This window comes from Blennius ocellaris (assembly GCF_963422515.1).
Source record: "Blennius ocellaris genome assembly, chromosome: 3".
In the NCBI taxonomy this organism is placed as follows: domain Eukaryota; kingdom Metazoa; phylum Chordata; class Actinopteri; order Blenniiformes; family Blenniidae; genus Blennius; species Blennius ocellaris.
In genome coordinates, this window is record NC_137652.1 from 32,238,858 (window position 1) to 32,260,760 (window position 21,903).

Genomic DNA, 21,903 nt, shown 5'->3' on the forward strand with positions numbered 1-21,903 from the left:
CTGTGATCTCCCTGGGACCTGTCTACACTGTGATCTCCTTGATACTTGTCTACACTGTGATCTCCCTTGTACCTGTCTACACTGTGATCTCCCTGATACCTGTCTACACTGTGATCTCCCTGATACCTGCCTACACTGTGATCTCCCTGGTACCTGTCTACACTGTGATCTCCCTGGGACCTGTCTACACTGTGATCTCCTTGATACCTGTCTACACTGTGATCTCCCTGGTACCTGTCTACACTGTGATCTCCCTGATACTTGTCTACACTGTGATCTCCCTTGTACCTGTCTACACTGTGATCTCCCTGATACTTGTCTACACTGTGATCTCCCTTGTACCTGTCTACACTGTGATCTCCCTGATACCTGTCTACACTGTGATCTCCCTGGTACCTGTCTACACTGTGATCTCCTTGATACCTGTCTACACTGTGATCTCCCTGGTACCTGTCTACACTGTGATCTCCCCGGTACCTGTGTTGGGATTTATGGTTGGTAATTAGCATAAATAATTACTGTAAGTAATGGATTACTGAAAGTAATGGATTACTGAAAGTAATTTAGGAAAAATTGGAATTACTAATGAAGTAAACGGTTAGTTACTCATCAGCAACTCCTAGAGTATGAGTAATTACTCAAAAAGTTAATAAATTATCAAAAATAATTTATTAATAAAAAATTATTAATTTGAATAAATTGCTTATTTATCAAATAATAATTGAATCGGGGCACCACCAGCTAAGCTGGAAATAGCTAATACCAAATTTCAGTCTCATTTGTCAAAAAGGGTTATTTAAGTAAAGTTAATATTTCTGTGTATATATAACAATATTAAATAACAAGGAAGGTGTGAGCTTCGAGCACAGACTGTTACAAACCAGTGAATTGTCAACAATAAATACACAATGATAACCAAGAATCGATCAATTCAGTTAAAATGCGTTTATTAACAAAAAGTATTTATTCAAAAATAATTCATAAATCATTTTTTAAAACAACACAATTAAGTAATAAACAATCAAACACGAAGATCTAATCTATTAAACAGCAAACACTATGTACAAAGAAAGAGGGTGTGTGTGTGTGTGTGTGTATGTGTGTGAGAGTGTGTGTGGAAGCCTGAGTGGGGTGTAATGACCACGAACGTCCACCAGGTGGCGGCAGGCATTGGAGGGTCAGTGTGTGTGGGTGTAATGACCTCGAACGGACGCTAGATGGCGGCAGGCGTCTAGTTCGAGGCAGTAACCGGAACGACCACTAGGGGCGCGGCGGCGCACGGAGGGAGAATGCAATGACTCGACTTGTCCACCGAGTGGCGGTCTCTCAAGAGATTGCAATCACCCACGCGGCCACCAGAGGCGCTTGGCGCACTCTTTCTGGACGGCGTGACGTCACTGTGCTCGTGCATGGCTCGTGAGCCTGCTTGGAGCGCGCCTGGGGGCTCGTGGTGAGAAATCCCAGGGACAGTGAACTACACACGGTCACAGAAGCGGGTGGAGCAGCGCACAGGAACAGCTGTTGCTGAGTTTGCGCCGCGGTTAGTGGAGCGGAGAGAAAAAGAGAGAAAGGAGAAGAGAAGGGCAGTGGACAGAATTTGTCTAGCTGCACAGTCCCGCGGTGTGTAACTGTGGAGCTGTACACACCAGTCCAGATATGGGAATATACAGGACTCAGACGGAGAGAGAGAGAGAGACAGAGAGAGAGAGAGAGAGCGAGGTTCGCGTGGATGTAAATCCGACGCGTAGACACAGATTGGTTGGAAACAGGGATCGGCGTCCCTGACTTCAACACAATAATAAAACACACAGCAATATTACAGTCACGTTATTCTCATTGCCTGCCCAGACTCTAAGCCTTACTCAGTTGGACGAGGGTGAACGTGCTGCCGGCGGCCGGGAAAGTGCGTTGATTTCCCGGCTGCGAGTTTGTTTTCTCTGGCGTCCCAGGTAAACAAGCTCAACTGGTCTGTGGACAGGAAAAGTCCACAGGATGATCCCAGGATGATCAAGCGCTTCTTTTGAGGAGGGGGGGAGAAGAAGCGGCTTCAGGTCTGCATGCGGGAGGAGGGTGCGCTGCCAGCTGCACACTCGGACTCCGGTGAAGAAGAAAAAAAGAAAAAAGGAAAAGTAGTTCCACGGTGGTTCTCGGCTCGTCTGGCCCGGTGTGGAACTCCGGGGCCCGGTGTGGAACTCCGGGGCCCGGTCAGCGGGCACACGTGGCACTTCGTCTCCGTGCGAAACGGATGTGTCCGTCTTTACGCAGGTTTCAACATTGGAGAGGAAGAAATCACCCCCGCGGGGGTATTTTATACCTCTTGTGGTTTCGGGTTTCCAGCCGGCTCTGGGTCATGTGGACCAATCCTGACGGAGGGCCCGCCCTGGACATTCCAGCTGGTGAGGGGGAGCTCTCGTGCGCCCCCTGCCGTTGGCCTCCAGTATTGCACCTTGAAGGGGGGGGTCCAGGGGGTGATCACGTGACCAATGGCAGACTTTTCAGTTGTAGGCATGTGGTCCTTTGTTCTCAAAACGTGGTCCCCCCTCCCCCTTCCATGAGGTTGAGTGGCCCAACACCTGTCTACACTGTGATCTCCCTGATACCTGTCTACACTGTGATCTCCCTGGTACCTGTCTACACTGTGATCTCCCTGATACCTGTGTTGGGATCTCAACAGGACCACAGAATGTTAGTTAATTTTTTTGGTTAGAGACAATATTCATTTGTCATGAGACGCAGTCATACCATGAAATCTGACCCAGGAATGTGATTGACCATCACACCCAGTGGGGGTGGAGGGCCTTCTGCAGGACCTTCCTTCCCCCCTTTCTGCTCACAAGACTCTTCCCCCATGTAATCAGCCAGTCACTGATTGGTTGAAGCTCTCAGGCTTTAACACCTCTGAATTCACACGTTCAACAAAAGGCTTCAGCCAGCCTCCATTCTCGCTTGCAAAGCAAACTCCAAGGAGGTGGGTTGCTGGAGAGCAGCTCATCCAGTGTTAGCACACAGCTAACACCAGAGGCCTGCAAGCAGGGGCCTCCACTCCTCTCTTGCAACAAAGACTCCGAGGAGACCTTCCCAGGACCGGAGACCAGCGCCCAGAGTCTGCTCTCCAAGGAAACCAACCGGTTCCTCCAGGACGGGACCAGGGAAAAGACGCCTCACAGAACCTCTTTGTGTTTTTCCTGAACAAGCCGGAAAACCATCACAGACCTGAGCGACCAGCTCCTCAGTCTGAACAAAGGGACAACCAGGAGCTGTGAAGAAGGACAGCTCCTGAAACACCAACTCCATCTTCCTCTCCTCAGCCTGCAGAACCAGCAACTATAGTTAGCAGGAGGTGCTAACTACAGGAGAAGACACCAGCTTCCCTCTAGCCAGAACAACAACCGAAGTCCTTCCAGGAAGTGGGAACAACAACTGGGCTTTACCTGAGATTAGTTAAACCTGATGCTATGATAGAACTGTTTAACTTTTATGAAGATGTGTTGATTGTGTTACAGTGACTGTGTTCTTTTGATTATGATAATAGGAGCCGTTATCAACTTGTAAACCAACGTTAGCTCTGCCACAGACACAGGGTCTGCATGCTAATCTTTGCTTTACTCACAATCCTACACATATCACATCAAAGACAACATCACACCGTAACCGAACACCATCTGACGACTCCTGACGTTTTACAAGACAAATCGCATTCACATCAAGTCATTCTAGAAATGGTCCTTTAGCAGAGACACACCGGAAGCAGATGCTACGGCTAGCTTCTATTGTTCCATTGCTATCAGCACATGGTGGAGACCCAGGACAGTCCTCCTGTTCTCTGACAACCTCCATTTGGAATGTAGTTTCTTGTGATCCGCCATCTTGTTTTGTAGTTCCATCACACGTCTCACACACACACACTCCCTCCAACTCTCTCTCTCTCTTTCCTCGCCACATACACACACACACACACACACACACACACACACACACACACACACACACACACACATACACACACACACACACACACACACCCAGCTGTATATAGGTAGTTAGAATCTGTGTTTTATTTGTTTTCATTGTTAATAAATATAATGTTTGGAATCATACTTGCTGTGTTATTAATGAGCACAAAGGTGAATGAAATGTCGACCTCTTCTGTGTCAAGAACTCCAAAATCCTTCAACTTTGACTGTTAATTCTGGTAATTGTAATTAATTTAACTATTAATTCAACTTCCTGATTAACTGTTTAGTATATCTTATGAGACTGATATAACTGAATTGTCTATCATTTCCTGTTAAGACAGGTGGTGCTCCGAGGTATCTGATACACATCAGATTAAATTTCCATAACATTATTAAAAACTATCTTTGACAATTATTAATCATTATCGATAGCCAACCATAACATAATTAGTGATCCATATGAGGTAGTAAATCCCTACACCTGTCTACACTGTGATCTCCCTGATACCTACCTACACACACTCTGGCTGTGTACACCAGTCCAAACATTCTGGCAAAAGATGTGTGTGGATGGATGGGTGTGTGTGTGCGTGTGTGTGTGTGTGTGTGTGTGTGTGTATGTGTGTGTGGGGGTGTGCGTTCTATATACAAGTATGGATATCGTCTTGCGTGAGTATGTGAGGGTGTGTGTGTGTGTGTGGGGGGGGGGGGGGGTTGTTCCCTGGCCGCTGGCTTCCAGCCACGCTCGTGCTAGGCCATGCGGGTCTTAGACTCTGCTCTTCGGCTGTCAGGTGGTGGCCACTCGGGGGTGGGGTGGGGGTCCAGCTGGGCCAAAGTCCTAGCGACGAGGGGACCTTCTCCCTCTCAACCCCCCCTTCCTAACCTCACCTTACCTCACTCAACATTAGGGACCAGTGGGCGGGGCCTAGGGTGGGGGGGACAGCTACTTGACTGTGGTCTGGCCCCTCCCGACTTTGCACTGCCCACAATTTTAACTACACTTAGTCACACAGGGTCTTGAGGGGATAAGCTGGCTTTCTGGGTTCTGCCGCTTGGGGGGGACCTCCCGCTGTGGTCCCATAGTGTTCCGGGGTGGGTGCGGTTGGAGTATGGGGGGGCGCGCTCGCTCAGGCATGGCACTCCCTGAGCCCACAAGAGAAGGTTAAAGTGCACAGAGTCCCAGGCCCCGACCAGAGCCCCCCCAGATTCCGGGAGTGTGCGTGCCCCCCACCCCCCATCACCACCCCAGGAAGCCCCCACTACTGATTTTCTTTTTTTTACAAGTATCAATAAATAATGTGATGTTCATAGGGCAGAACTAATTATAATATTAAATATAATACAATACATGCTACAGTCGTATGTTAACATTGTTTTTTGTGTATTTATTCATGTATTAATAATCTCTACAAGCTTTGGGAAACAAGCAACATGTGTTTTTTTTTCTCCACCGTCACTCAGAAACTTTCTGAGCGGAGCGCTTCTGCAGATTTTCAGGGGAGGGAGGGGCGGAGGGCTCACCGCTCATGAGGTGAACGACACAGCGGAAGTGCTAATGACCAATTCAGTGAACGACTCTTTCGAGTTTTGCATGTGAGCTGAAGGATTGAAACGAGGTGAGTCGGTCAAGTGAGCTGAATGACGGAAACGAGGTGAGTCAGTCATTCGTGCTGAAAGCCTCATGTGACTGTAAGGAGCCGGAAGCTGCTGTGCATAGCAGCTAGTGTTAGCGGCTTGGCTACTAGCTGCTTTTAGCATTACAGCTGCTTTTCTCACAGGGCGACTATAGTGAGTAATGGAGTTAGACTAGCAGCAGAACAATGACATTTATATGTTTCTCTCTGCAGCTGGAGGCTGTAGCAAGAATGACTCAGTGAATTAGTTAATGAATGTGATAACTCGTGAACTTCTTAGTTCAGTAAAGTGACTCGCGGGTTTTGAACAATTCGTTCAAATTCGATTATCACTACTGTGTATAGTGACAAATGAAGATTTCTTTCCTTAGAAATGAACCACCTTTCTGTGATCTTGTGAGATCCCTACAATAGTCATATTCTTTTTCTATCTTGTCTTTGCTTATTCCATTTTGTCAATGCTTCTCCTGTTTTGTCTTTGTCATTGCATTTACTCAATGAGTCAAGCCATCTGGAAAAGACAAAAGCAATACAATGCAAATCATGCATTGTAGTCCCCCCCCCCCCACACACACACACACACACACACTCACACACACACACACACACACACACTCCCAACCACCCCAGGACAGAGAAGGCCCCAGCTGTCGAGCCCCGGACCTTATATATAGTATTATATATTAATACTAATAAACATATATAAAAATAAATAAATAAATAAAATAAAAATAAACAATACTTATATTGTTTGAGTCTTTCAGCTGGTTTTTTAAAGGTTACATGAACTATGCATTTGTTTGAGAGAAAAAAAGAGAGTTGAGGGAGTGTTTTATTTTGCTATTAGATGAGATAACTCACATTACAATCAACAACACAAGCTTTTATTGTCCTTTGATGTTACTGTCCTGAAAAATATTTAAAAAAGAAGCAAACACATGTTTAAGTGATTTGAGTCTCATTGAGTGAGAGAGATGCAGTTGTGGAAAACAGCAGCTTGATCTTGATCCTCCCAAGGTGAACAAACACTAACAGTTTGTGCTTTTCTTACAGATGTAGGGATAGCGCCTGTTGCAGTGTTGGTTGGACCAACCAGTCTTTCCTGAAAATTTTAATTAAAAACACAATGTTGTGTGCTTATATATTCATGGTGACCAAATGAAAGTGTCAGTATTTTCAGTTCTTACCTTCCGAATTGAGTCTCAGACATTGGTTAATTTCACTGTTGCTGCAGTAGCTCCATTTTTCGTAGTTGAACCGTGAGCCATCTTCCCACCGCCAGAGGTACTGGAGGAGAGATCAGCGCCACTTACTTCCTGCACAGCATTTCTCACCACATTCACCACAGACATGAGAGAAAAACTACTTTTGTTGCTGTTCTCTAAACCAGTGACAAGAACCAGTGTTGACACAGTTACTTTAAAAAATGAATCCAATTACTGATTACTAGTTTCTCCTTTAAAAAGTAACTTAGTTACTTCACAGATTACTTGTTATTAAAAGTAACTAAGTTAAATTACAAGTTACTAACCCTAACCGCCTCCTGCACCTACAGATCCATATTTAACCTTTGATCTTTATTCTTTGTTGTATTTATGTCTGATTCATGGTTTTATTATCAGATTTTTACTACTACTGATATTTATTTACCCAGAAATGTAGTTGTAGTCTGTTGTCACATTATTTATTTCTTTATTTGCACTGCCTGCTCTATGCGCCTTTATTTGCCCGCCTCCCCGACAAATAAAGTGTTTCATTGACTGACTGATTGATTGATTGATTATTTAAAAATGAGGGGGCTTATTGCAATGTTAAAATTTACTGATGACAATGGTTGGTTCCAATTCTTTTCTGTTACGTGAACTCCCAGTTAGAATGAGTTGGCCTGTGATTGGCTGAGATTGAAGAAGCAATAACAAGGGTATTGTATGTTGTCCCCCACCCATCCCCCCCCCACACACACACTCTATCTCTCTCTCTCTCCCCTCAATCTTCAACCTTCTCTACCCCCCCCCCCCCCCCCCCCCCCCACCCCGGTCATGTACAGCAGCCATGCCAACTTCTAATAAAGGCTGTTCTGACATCGGTAGACTTTCAATCACATCATATTGTCTGCCCAAGCTGTCGAACAAGGGGGGGGGGGGGGGGGGGGGGAGAAGGGGTAAAATAAATAAATAAATAATAATAAAAATAAAGCGGCTTTGCAGACAAGAAACGTGTCTTATTGGATGCTACAATAGTAACGTGCAGTGAATTGGATAAGTAACTTTAATCTGTTAATCTGTTACTGAAAAAAGTGGTCATATGCGAGTAACACGTTATTAATTAATGCGTTACCGGCATCAATGACAACCTACATTCAGAAAGTTACAAGCTCAGCGACAATTAATTCAAGTTCCATCATGCGATTATGCGCCATGTAAGTGAAAAGAATGATTCCCTATGCTGTTAGTTTTTATGTTAGCCAGTTGTCTTCACCGTTGCAAATACACTAAACCCCTGCTTATTGAGAGGTGACTCAATTCTCAAGAAATAACTCCGTCATGACAGCATCATGATACGCCACAATCAGCAACATGGCAGTGAATGGAAATGTTTGTTTTTTTATTGCCTAACTGTACCTGAAAGTGGTAGCCTCCGATCCAGGCGAAGCTGTGTCCTCTAGTTTTGGCCATGCGCTGCAGGAAAGTATACTCCCAGATGTTGTGAACTGACGTTAAACTGCTGTCAAATTCTGCACAGTGGCTCTGAAATGCAGGATAAGATAATTGGATCGTTACAAAGTTGGTAAAAATTTTGATAAATGTTAATAGACTTCATGAGTGTTAAAATTATATCATGAATGACATTCCATGAAAATGTTAGTATTGAAATGAAGGTTTTGCATTTTGGATATCGCAAACGGTTTCCGAACAAAACGTAAAAAACGGTGAAAATTTCTCTCATAGACTTGAATGGGATTCCAGAAAAAAATTCACACAAAATCACACTTTTTCCACGCCACATCACGTCGCCAAATTTTCACCTACAGACTCCAACTTACTCTTAAAACATATGTCCTTGGATTTTTCACAAGTTTCACCAATTTTAAACTGTGAGCCTTCAAATGTCATCAAGTTTTCCCTCCTTTTTCCAGTTTTGTATGGGTGTGTATTGGAAAGGTTAGAGTGAGGAGATTTCGGTTAGTGAGAGAAACTGCCGTTTTACAAAAAAAAAAAACGTCGCCACGGCCACATTTCTTCGTCTTTCTCAACATATTATACATCAAAATATAGCTACAGGCCTTGTGCTTCTCACGAGGGGACACTTTTGTCTCAGAGAGACACGGTTCTCCCTCCAGGGGACTTAATTGACAGGGAGCGCAGGATTTTCTGTAACCCGCTCCCATGTATTTTGGGGAGATGTTTTCTCCCCAAATCCCCAAAGTTCAGCCATTTGTTTCAAGTCCTCACGGGGAGACGGAACCTCATGAGGACATGAAACCCACACCGTACGTCCTTCAACTTCTCCCGACGCCCACGGTGAAGGAATTTTTCACCCAAGTGTCACGGTTCTCCAACTATAAGCAGTTGTTCGGGACCTGCGTTTGTGCTTTTTTGCTCGTGTGTGACTCAGCAAACTCACAGACTCAAGCAGCAAATTTGCCTGGCAACACACACACGGCTCCTCTGATTGGCCGGACCAGTAACATGATGGTTGACCACACAGTGCTCACACACATACAGTGTCTTAGGCAGCATACTTTTCAATGCATTTTAATGTTGATGCTAATACCTTAGCATCAACACTTGTTAGCATGCCAACTAGCATGCTAAAAATATTGTTCAATTGAGCTGAAATTTGGAGGGTGGCCTCATGGGGGCGCTGCGATCACGGCGCAGTAGCTAATTAGCCACCGCGCTAAGCTAATTAGCTCAGCATCTCAGAATGTGACGTAACTCCAGATTCCAGGTAAGCCACACCTGGGAGGCATCCTCTGCGCTTTTCAGGCAAATCGCAGGTGTTAGCATCGCATGCTAACAAGTTTGTTCAAATGAGCTGAAATTTGGAGGGTGGCCTCGTGGTGGCGCTGCGATCGAGAATCACTAGCTAGTGACATGGTTTCCAAGTACTTAAATCGCTTTTAGCTGTTAGCATCGCATGCTAACAAGTTTGTTCAAATCAGCTGAAATTTGGAGGGTGGCCTCATGGGGGCGCTGCGATCACGGCGCACTAGCTACTTAGCTGCCGCGCTAATCTAATTAGCTCAGCATCTCAGAATGTGACATAACTCCAGATTCCAGGTCAGCCACACCTGGGAAGTATCGCTCGTGGCCTCGCTCGGCAGCAGGGGGCGGCAGGTGGCAGGCACAATAAAATTTCCGCGGGAATTTTCTAGTTCCTTCTCAAGTCTGCTCCTCGAGCCTCGAGGCCACTGCTTCCCCAAGCAGGGGAAATACCAAACCCAGTCCTGATTTTACATGTGTAGCTCAGGCTCATGAGCAAGGCAAGATGGGGAATTAAACTACCAAGTATGTAATTGGATATCAACCCACTCTTCCAGGTGAGTCATGGTATTGACATTGTACCACAAACAGGCCGTGCGTTTTCTGTCAGGCGTTATTACCTCAGCGTTACTCCAGGAATCAGGGAAATTGAATATAGTGTAACAGCTGCCACTGTGATACTCCCAATCCTCTGGGCAGAAGCTGGAACGAGCTGCAAGAAAGAGAAAAATACTCACTATTTAGCAGCCAACCACCCACACTTTAGCCATTACTGATGAATTTAATGGACCTCATTAGATAATCCTTTACTTCAATATGATCATTTACTTCAATACCTTGAGGAAGAACAGCAACTTTGCCAGCATCTACAGCAGCATCAGCTTCTTCCTCTGTGAAAACCAACAACTGTTTAGATTTCACCTTTGAGTATATGTTGATGTTTTAGAAGTCACAATTTTGAAAGTAGTCTGAGGATTCACAGCAATGCTCTCGCATGATGAGAGGGCAGATAATAAGGGGGGTCTCATTGGGGGGGTTAGATGGGATTAAAGTTCCTGAATGGATGAACCACTCGTCTTCATTCTGGCATCCTGTGTAATATCGAAACATTAACTCTGACTTGCTTCTTTTAAACTCTACACACTTTTCAGAGTTCACACTAAGAGCAATGAACTCTTGAATCTTGCCTTTTTCATCAGAACTACCCCTGAGCTTCTAAAGTTGTGAAAAACTGTTTTGATTGAAATTCCTTCTTCTTAGAAATAATTATACCTACGGGTGTAAAGGGTGTAAACCTCCTGTTTACACCCTTTTGTGAGTCATTTTTCAGTCTAATGTATTTCATGATGTGATTAGTTTTGTAAACACATTTCTACTGTAACATTATTGCTTTCAGTCGGGACGTATTACGATTTTGAAATCAATAAATTTGTTACAAATACCCACGTTTCAGTGAAATTCTTACATTTGACATTGATGAAAACAGTTGAGAAAGTAAGTGATCTCACAGCTTTAGCCAGTTTTAGCTGTATCCAATAATATTAAAGAGCACATTTGTTAGTCTTTTACTAAACGCATGTTTGCAGGAAGAAGTGAAACTACTGTACCTCATTTCCTGCTGATAGCAAGAAAATCAATCCATGATTGGAACTAACAGCATCAGCGACTGAAATAAACATCAGCTCTTTGACTGCTGTTCACTAGTGACAGCTTGTTAGTAGCTCATCATGACTTTTAAGAAGAATCTTGGAGAATCTTCCTCCACCAACTGATGCAAAAATAACCTCAGTCCATTTTAAAAACCTGTATTACATGTCACTGCGATCATTAAAGCATTTTGAGTAATTTGCAAAGACCTGCAGTAAAGTACGTAATGCTGTGTGTAAAAGTCATAAATCTGAAAATAAGAAAAGGTTTGTAACCTGTTTTTGATGCAAATTTCTCTTCGCTTTGTGTAACAGCAGCTTCAGCAGGAGCGCCTGAGGAAGAGGAAGAACATCTGCTGGTCTGTTTGATCCTCCACTGTTTTCTTGCGTCATTATCAAGTTGGAAATCATCTTGCACTTCACAGGTAAATATTAAAAAGCGGACTAGAGTTTAATGGAGAATAGATCAAAAGCGTAACTGTGAATGTGTCAGTCGAAGAAAGTACACAAATTACCTTCTGCAGGCCGGGCTGAAAGAGCAGCCGAGAGGACGATAGCCAGGATCAGCAGCATCTTCATGACGAGAGCTGATGAAAGTCTGTACTGGGGAAGCAGTACATTATGGTCAGATGTCACAATAAACGAACCTCACTTGTCCATGTGAGTTTGAAACAAGATGCTTTAATAACTTTAACTCCTCTCAATCTCACAGTCAGGTTTTTAATTCTAAATATTTAAGTATTTATGCATACTGTATAACTGTTGTTACACTGAAAGAACTATAAAATACAGTAAAACATGTTGCTTAACTTTAAGTGTCTGACAACAACAAATATTTTCTGAAACTCTGCAAAACTCTGACACAACCTTGAAAATCACTTGACAAGCAAACAGACAAACTTGAACCAGATTAAAAACGACAGTTAAAATAGGAAAGAAAACAGCACAGCAGGACTTACAGAGAGAAGTAGAGGTCAGATGAATTCACACAGTGCTTTGAGCGATGGAATGATGACTGGAAGATTTGTGCTTTTTTATACACACAGATACACACACCTATGGACTTTGCCTCCTTCCATCAGGTGTATATGAGGAAGTGATTTTCCCAGGCTTTTCATCTGGATGACGAGCAGACAAGGTGTTAGTCACAGAATTCCTGGCAGACCTTTTCCAGGCAGGTTCTTCCTGGAACCAGGAAGTATCAGATTTGCTGGAATTGAACAGTAATTATCTGATAAAAAAAAATTGAAGTGATTAGAAACAGTTACTACACTCGGCCACATATCAATACTGTGGTTAACTGTCACATTTATCTGATTCACTGGGTTTGGTCCTCCATTAAACATGCTGGTTGTTTTTTCCATGCCGATGTCTTTAATTCATCTCGATTTCTTTAATTCATCTCGTAGAAAAATGTGCTGCTAAAAGATCTTCAAATCTACTAAATAAGGTCATAACTGTGAAATAACTTCTACTTTGTCTGTGATTCCTGTGCGCTCCCATTGCAACCTGAGAGACACTAACCACATTTGAACTGGAAATCACTTGCGATTTTATCCTAAATATTTAAAAAAAATTATGTTGTTTTAGGGTAGCAATAATGAACCAATAGGTTGAATCTCAAAGCCATTTACTTAGCTCTTTATATAAAATAAATAGTAAGAATTTTTTTACATCCTTAAATAATTGGTTATCCTCTCACTCTCTGGGAGAGGAGAGGACATTTCTACCCCCATCCCACACCAATTTTTTGACGACACTTTCTTCAAGCATTGTTACAGAAACAAGCTTGAATCTTTCAAGAAGACCATGAATTTAATGCAGGACGTTGCTCCACCACATGCATCAAAGTCCTCCACTACATGGTTGTGGATTAAGACCTTAAAGATAACAGGAAAATGACATGGGTCTCTGGTCTTGGACAAGAAAACTGTACTGAATCGCTCTGTTTGTGATGTCAGTGGATCAGTTTAATTGGTACCAGACCAGATCCAGAGCAATCCTGGCCACATCAAAAAACTTTGATATTTCAAGACTTATCTGGGGCGGTCCAAACTAAAATGTCTTGATCCTATCAGTTTATGGTGGTTCCAGACTAGTCAGGAGAGATTATTTGCTCAATGAATAATATGAGCAACCGGATCTAACAGATCTCTGTTTGTTGCTACCCATTAGCCACAAGCTAATTAGCCTAGCCACCATTAGCCAAAGGGGTGGGACTCCTTGGTTCGCTCCAGACCAATCAATGAGCCGTATGCATTCTTTACTTCCTCTCTGGTCAGTGGTTGTTTCAGGTGACAGCGCCCCCAAACCAGCAGCTGATGTAATTGCATGACATTTTACAGATGATTTTGGTCCGGTCTCAAAAGTGAACGTGAATGCCACCTGAACCAAAAGAAGGTGTGAAGTTTCTTGGCTCCCCTCCCTCCCAAGTGAATCGAGTCCCAGACTATCTGAATATAAAAGAACCAAAAGCTAACAGCAGACTGATGTAAGTGGCTAAGCTAAGCTTCATACTCGAACATCACTCGGCGGGATGTGATCTCAACTTCCGGGATCGTGGAAAAGTGACTAAAACGTTTACATCCTGGACATAATGTGATACCCACTGAAAACAATCCAAAACCATCCTTTCCTCTCTGTTAGGGCTTTTCCACCAATAAGAACCAGATGCTATTTCAGGGCTGGTCCCAGGGCCAGTTCTTAAATGAGCGCCACCAAAGAACCAGTTGTCTTTCCACCGTTAACAGAGCCAAGTGAGAGCCATGCCATCACTCCAAAACGTGGTAGGTCACTGATTTCACCAATTTGGCACAGACAGCGCTCATACAAGAATGAGGAGATGGACTGTATACATCTGTTTCGTCCGGGTCGCTCCATCTTGTCTGGCCTGAACCTCAGATGCAGACCAAAAATCGAGAAAACATTGCGCGTCTCCTCGTATCACTATTGTTGTTTTTTCACGTCCGTCTTGCTTTAGTCCGGAGCACCGGAGTGGCGAGAGAGAAAAAATAATAATAACGAGTGAATGAGCTTGGGGCTTATTTTTCAACATTTGGGCATTACATTGTGAATTTTTGGTCCTTTCAATTTTCAAATGCTTCAGCATCAGCAGGAATGGAGGTGTAGGATGATAGAACACACCTCTAAAGCCATTTATAATGGCAACATACGGAAACACACTCTGATTAAAGTTCTCTTTCACATAAAGCCATTAAAAGGCTCATTTTATGGTTAAAAAAATCCAAGCTTTCATTTACAGTATTATATAGTTTGTTGTTTAGTTGATGAACCAAAAGTATCGCTTCATTGTAAAGTTCTGTGGGAGAAAATAGTGGAGCGTCTCGTAGTGGAGTGCAATGCAGCCACACACTGCATTGCAGAGGCTGCATTGCCTCAGCCTGTGGTCATATAACTATATTTTTTGGGCAAATTTCTTAGCTTTTTTATATTTGTGATGTGCAGATCAGGACAGTGTTCTCCAACAACAGTTGAGCAGTAGAATCAGAATCAGATTTATTTGTCATTGTACAGGTACAGGTACAGGTACAACGGAATTGCATAGAAGTTTTGGGGAAAGAAGGACAACATGAGGTGAGGAGAGGAGGGGAAAAAAGGCAGATTAAAGACTATGCTCTGAGGAGCACAGTCTGTAGAGGCAGAGGCTTAATTCCACACACACATTCAGGAGAGTTGAAGACAAAACACAGCCTTGGCAGCTGTGTGTCTGGGAGCCAAATGCTGATTATCTTTGTTTTCGTTCAGCTTTATCCGTCGACCTTGAGTGTCTCTGGTCTCCACTGCTGCTCCAATTGTGGCAAGAATTTTAGCTTCCCAACCGAGTTCGAATATCCTCCAAGATCGATCCAATTTCACGTAAACGTTCAAGAATCGTGACCTGCACGCTCTTGAGTTCGTTTATCATCTGAGTCTGAGCGTTCAAAGCTCGGCACAGTCCTTCAGTGACGATAGGCAGCCCTCCCAATGCGGCTGCCCTCGTCTTCTCGACTTTGCGATAGATCAGAAAGCTGCCAGCTCCAATCAGCAGCATACCTGCTATCATGAATCCCAATATGTAGATGTCCTCCACATCCTCGATGGAAAGAATGGCCAAACACAGGGACCTCCAGGAACCCCAGGAATCCAGCATGTATCCGGCTGCAAACGTCCCATCGGGACATGCGGGCTCTCCTTTGCCCGGTCGTCGTGTCGTAAAAGTTTGGTCGATCGCATTGAGAGACCAGCTGATCAATTCCATGGTTCCGGTTAAATTCGGATGCGGGTCTGAAGAGATTCTCTTGATAGATCAGACACAAGACAGTACAGGACGAAGCAGCAAGCGGGGAGGGCGAGTGGGAGAGGAGAGAAGAGAAAAGCGCCCGCCTTTGCTGAGAGCCGGAAGTACATCAGAATCAGAATTTACTTCATTGTTGTAGGGATTTACTACCTCATATGGATCACTATTTATGTTATGGTTGGCTATCAATAATGATTAATAATTATCAAAGATAGTTATTAATAATGTTATCGAAATTTAATCTGATGTGTATCAGAACCTTGGAGCACCACCTGTCGTAACAGGAAATGATAGCCAATTCAGTTATATCAGTCTCATAAGATATACTAAACAGTTCATCAGGAATTTGAATTAATAGTTAAATTAATTACAATTACCAGAATTAACAGAAAAGCTTAAAGGATTTTGGAGTTCTTAACACAGAAGAGGTCGACATTTCATTCACCTTTGTGCACATTAATAACGCAGCAAGTATGATTCCAAAATTATATTTATTAACAATGAAAACAAATAAAACACAGATTCTAACTACCTATATACAGCTTGGTGTGTGTGTGTGTGTGTGTGTGTGTGTGTGTGTGTGTGTGTGTGTGTGTGTGTGTGTGTGTGTGTGGAGAGAAAAGAGAGAGAGAGTTGGAGGGAGGGTCTATGTGTGAGACGTGTGATGGAACTACAAAACAAAATGGCGGATCACAAGAAACTACATTCCAATTGGAGGTTGTCAGAGAACAGGAGGACTGTCCTGAGTCTCCACCATGTGCTGATAGCAATGGATCAATAGAAGCTAGCCGTAGCATCTGCTTCCTGTGTGTCTCTGCTAAAGGACCATTTCTAGAATGAGTTGATGTGACTGCGATTTGTCTTGTAAAACGTCAGGAGTCATCAGATGGTGTTCGGTTACGGTGTGATGTTGTCTTTGATGTGATATGTGTAGGATTGTGAGTTAACAAGTTAGTAAAGCAAAGATTAGCATGCAGACCCTGTGTCTGTGGCAGAGCTAACAGTGGTTTACAAGTTGATAATGGCTCCTAACATCATTATCAAAAGAACACAGTCACTGTAACAGAATCAACACATCTTCATAAAGTTAAACAGTTCTATCATAGCATCAGGTTTAACTAATCTCAGGTAAAGCCCAGTTGTTACCACTTCCTGGAAGGAGTTCGGTTGTTGTCCTGCTGGAGGGAAGCTGGTGTCTTCTCCTGTAGTTAGCACCTCCTGCTAACTGTGGTTTGCTGATTCTGCAGACTGAGGAGAAGAAGATGAAGTTGGTGTTTCAGGAGTCCTTCTTTGCAGCTCCTGGTTGTCCCTTTGTTCAGACTGAGGAGCTGGTCGCTCAGGTCTGTGATGGTTTTCCGGCTTGTTCAGGAAAAACACAAAGAGGTTCTGTGAGGCGTCGTTTCCCTGGTCCCGTCCTGGAAGAACCGGTTGGTTTCACTGGAGAGCAGACTCTGGGCGCTGGTCTCCGGTCCTGGGAAGGTCTCCTCGGAGTCTTCGTGGCAAGAGAGGAGTGGAGGCCCCTGCTTGCAGGCCTCTGGTGTTAGCTGTGTGCTAACACTGGATGAGCTGCTCTCCAGCAACTCACCTCTTCATAGTGTAGTCGTGCAAGAGAGAGAATGGAGGCTTCGCAGGCTTTTTGTTCCACGTGTGGATTCGGAGGTGTCAAAGCCTGATAACTTCAACCAATCAGCTGATTGCATGGGGGAAGCGTCTTTTGAGCAGAAAGGGGGGAGGAAGGTCCTGCAGAAGGTCCCCCCCTCACTCTGTGTGAAAGACAATCACAGTCCTGGGTCAGAATTCATATGTCATGACTGTGTATCATGACATATGACAATTGTCTTTTCCTACAAATGAACAAAATTTCTGTGGTCCTGTGAGATCCCAACATTGTCATTGTACAAGTACAACATACACGTACAACGAAATTGCATATGAAGGTTGGAGAACAGAGAGACAATAAGACGTGAGGAGAGGAGAAAATAAGGCAGATTTCAGATTCTGCTCTAATGGAGAATAGTTTGTAATAAGGAAAAAAAAGCACCTCAGGCACATTTGAAGCATCAGCACGGATTGAAGCATATCTTCGAGACAAGGCACATAGGGCATGGGAGGGGGAGTTAGCCCACCACCAGTAGGAGGTGTCTTGGTGCGCAGCCTCTATTCACCTTATTCCGGAAGTTTGTTTTTGGCGGCGCCATGTGCGTAATCACACTTCCGGTTTAGCTCCACGCTACTTGATTTGTGATACCAATCTGTTTAATTGTTTCCAATTTAAAGCTAATTTAAAGCTATCAGAGATGGCCGGCGTTAATTGCGCAGTGCGTGGTTGTCATAATAGCTGGAGAAAAAGGAACCTAACTCTGTCGCAGCATTGTTTTGAACATCAGAAGAAGAGGTCTGAGTGTTGTGGTCCTTTGTTTACCTTGCCCCGCCTCCCTACCAAGGACGAGGATCGGCGAGCTTGGCTGAAGGCACTGAATTTAAAGAATCCGCCGAAGTTTCCTTTTGTCTGCTCTTTTCACTTTATGGATGGTAAACTGTCAGGTCTAGACCCCTGAAATAGGTAAATAAAGAGAAGGCACGTGAATCAAGAAACAATCAAGGTACTTGCAGCAAGGGAAGACACCAAGTTCATCTCACATGGTTCACCCAGAAGTCTTCCCAGAACGCTCATACCAGCCTTCTTTATTGATAGCTCAGTGGGCGGGGGTTCACAAGTTGTAAAAACACACTGGTTCAAACTGGGTCCTGTGCTCTGTCTTACAGGATTGTAAAAACACAGCTAATTCAAAGGGTGGAGAAACCCAAACATTTAACAGATAAAGATCTCATGTGAGGTACAGGGGCTGCAGTCCGCTGCACTTAAAGGTCTGCACAGAATTTGCACAAGCATGAACAAATGATAATGAAACATTTCTCCTTACATAAACCTACACCTGAACATCCTTACCCAGAGAAATGGTTGGGCTACGTTGCTCCTCTGAAGAAACCTCGTCGGGTGCTTGTAAGACAATCAAGTAAGTTGATATCGACTTTAAACAAGCCGTTTGACGAGGCCTGATCTCGAACCAAAAACAATAACTTAAAGTTATGTTAAGTAACTATGTGATGTGTTTTATGTAACATTTTGTTAAACGATGAAAACCAGAGGTGGGCAGTACACTGTTAGCTAGCTACATTCACACTAGCTAGCTACAGTTAACTTGAGCAACGTTTTCATGAACTTGTACGTTTATGAGTCATTTTCTGACACCCTAAAGTAATATACGTATAATGCATTTGAATAATATTTTTTAACTGTCAACGTTTTTATTAATAAGCTTTATTTTGACAATATAAAACCACTTCTGTGTCTTGCACTGCTTCCAAAATGATTGTTTTTCTTGCTTTGGTGGTGGTATCACAGTGAGTAACCCCGACTATTGTTTTGTAATAACGTTCAGTATACATTTTTATACTCTACCCTATCCACCTCTGGTTAAAAAAAAAAAAAACTACTCTGGTCAGTGTGCTTTGTCAATAGAAATTATAATTTGCCCCTGAATGTTGTATAATTTCCATCCATCCATCCATTGTCTGCCGCTTATCCGGGGCCGGGTCGCAGAGGCAGCAGTCTGAGCAGAGTTACCCAGACTTCCCTCACCCCAGACACTTCCTCCAGCTCTTCCGGTGGCACCCCAAGGCGTTCCCAGGCCAGCCGAGAGACATAGTCCCTCCAGCGTGTCCTGGGTCTGCCCCGAGGCCTCCTACCGGAGGGACATGCCCGGAACTCCTGATGAACTTTCCCATATACTGAATTCTGCACTGGATTCGGATGCATGTATATTTGCTTCACATATTTCAGGTGTTGGTGTTGGTGCCTCAAATGGAAAATGGCGGCAGCGCGGAGTTGCGGTGTGACAGGTCCTACGACCCTGCGCGTCCTTTTCCATCAAGGAGGCCGTTTATGCCGCAGAACATGCCAATTAAAAACTGTACTGAGGGCAAAGCAGTCTTTTAACAGCAAAAAGGCCTGGGGTGTGTTTTATGGAGTGCTTTTTGGGCTATTGTTGCTACTCACTGTCGCATCACTTGTGCGTATCTACCTGGCCAGAGCAATCAACGCTGATGGAAACCACCTGTGCCACCGTGCGCTCCCGGCGTCTGAACCTGGAGCAGGCGCCGGTTCGTGGCCAAGCGACGTTTCTCCAGTGAGTTTGCATTGTAATCTACTGGGATATTATGCGATCTATTCATCTGTCCTGCGGCTCGGGCGAGCCCAACTGCCGGAGCGCATTACTGTCCCAGTGGGTCGCTCATCCATTACACCGCTCCGGAGAATGGCAGGTCTCCTCCTCACGCTGCTCCTGCTGGCCGGAGATGTTCAGCTAAATCCTGAGCCAGTGACCACTGGAGCGCTGCAGAGCCCCGGCGCAGTCCCTGTGTCCGCGATTCACTCGGTGCTACCGGTGGTGAGTGAGCATGAACCCCCTGAGTCGGGCTTCTCCACTTATAATTTAAATCTCGGACATGGTGACTTAATGAATAACTTATCGTTCCTGGACTGTGGAGACCTTGATAGGTCCACTGTCTGTCCTACTAAATCTGCTGAAGATGCCGCTGCGCGTTGTAACCCCGCAGTGAAGAGACAGAGGTTATTCAAAACTTTTCAAACTGTCAATCATGCGAAAGTTTTGTGGGACCCGAAGCTGAAACCAAGGGGGTTATTCGGCGGACAATTTAACATCAGGAGCATTACTCCAAAAAGCAATCAGCTAATTCATCTTCTGTCTGACTCAAATATGGACTTTCTTTGTCTGACCGAGACGTGGTTGAAGCAGTCTACTCCCTCAAGTGTATTTACAGTGCCTGGATATCAATGTTTTAGACGAGACAGACGGATGGAAGGGGAGGGGGGGTGCTTTTTTATGTAAGAGAAGGCATTAAATGTGAGCGCGAGGTTTATAAAGCGGGTAACACTTTGGAATATGTTGGGATAAAAATTATTTTGTCTAAACAAATGTCTTTTAACATTATAGGTGTCTATAGGCCTCCCTCTGCAGATGACACTTTTTATGATCAACTTGCTGAAGTCTTGAATGAGTGCAATCACAACAAAGAACTATTGCTTATGGGTGATTTTAATGTGAATTGGGAGGATAAAACCAAAAGGAAAAAACTAAAAATGATTACCGAAAAATTCCACTTAGAACAACTAGTAAAAGGCCCAACTAGGATTGCAAAATGCTCAAGTACACAAATTGACTTGATATTTACTAACAGAGCAGAAAGAATAACGAAAAGTTATCATTTAATTACCGGCCTATCCGACCATAATTTAACTCTGTGTGCTAGAAAACTATCTAAAAATAGATTTAGGAACACAGCAAATAAGACAAAAATCTGCAAGTGCATACCGAAAGCTAAACAAGAAGAATTTGCAAGTGAAATTAACAGTTTGAATTGGGATGATGTATCCTCTGATGATCTGAACTATGGGTGTAACACTTTCACTAACAAAATTAATTCTGTGAAAGAGAGATTTAGTGTGAGTGTCAAGACACAATTTAAAAACAAAAATAATTTACCTTGGTTCAATGAGAATTTATGGAAGCTGATGAAAACTAGAGATGCTGCACTGAGGAAGGCAATTAAAACTAGAAGAGAAACTGATATGCTGGTTTATAAAGGTTTGAGGAACAAAGTTATCCAAGAACTAAGATCAGCTAAATCCCGATTTTATGTCAATATTTTAAATGAGGCAAGAGGCAACATTAAATTGATATGGGAAAATATAGATGATCTCACAAGGAGAAACCATAAATCTATAGGAGATCTTATATTAAAAGTACAGGGAGAGTTAATTGAAGATAATCGTGTTGTTGCTTCTGCTCTTAATAATTTTTTTCTTGAATCTGTATGTGAACTTGGGAAAAAATTTCCAACAAGAAAACTGGATGTTGCTCCACTAGATAAAACAGCCCTGGTCTTCGAACTGGTAGAAACAAATGTGTCACAAGTACAAAAAATCATCAGCTCTCTGAAAAGCTCCAAATCTAGAGATGCTTTTCACTTTGACACCAAGTTTGTTAAGTCACATAAGGATATTTTATCCTGTCCTGTCACTCACCTAATTAATCTCTCTTTTAAACGTAGTCTTTTTCCTGAGGACTGGAAATGTGCCATTGTCACACCTGTTTTTAAATCTGGAGACCGCCTTGAAGCTAGTAACTATCGACCTATAAGCATACTGCCAGTATTTTCAAAAATTGCTGAAAAGGTTGTCATTGAACAACTGACCTCATTTCTTAACACCAGAAATTTTGGTCTACATTGTATGCAATTTGGCTTTAGAGCGAACCATTCAACCGAGACTGCCTCCTTACATTTAATAGAGCAAATTAA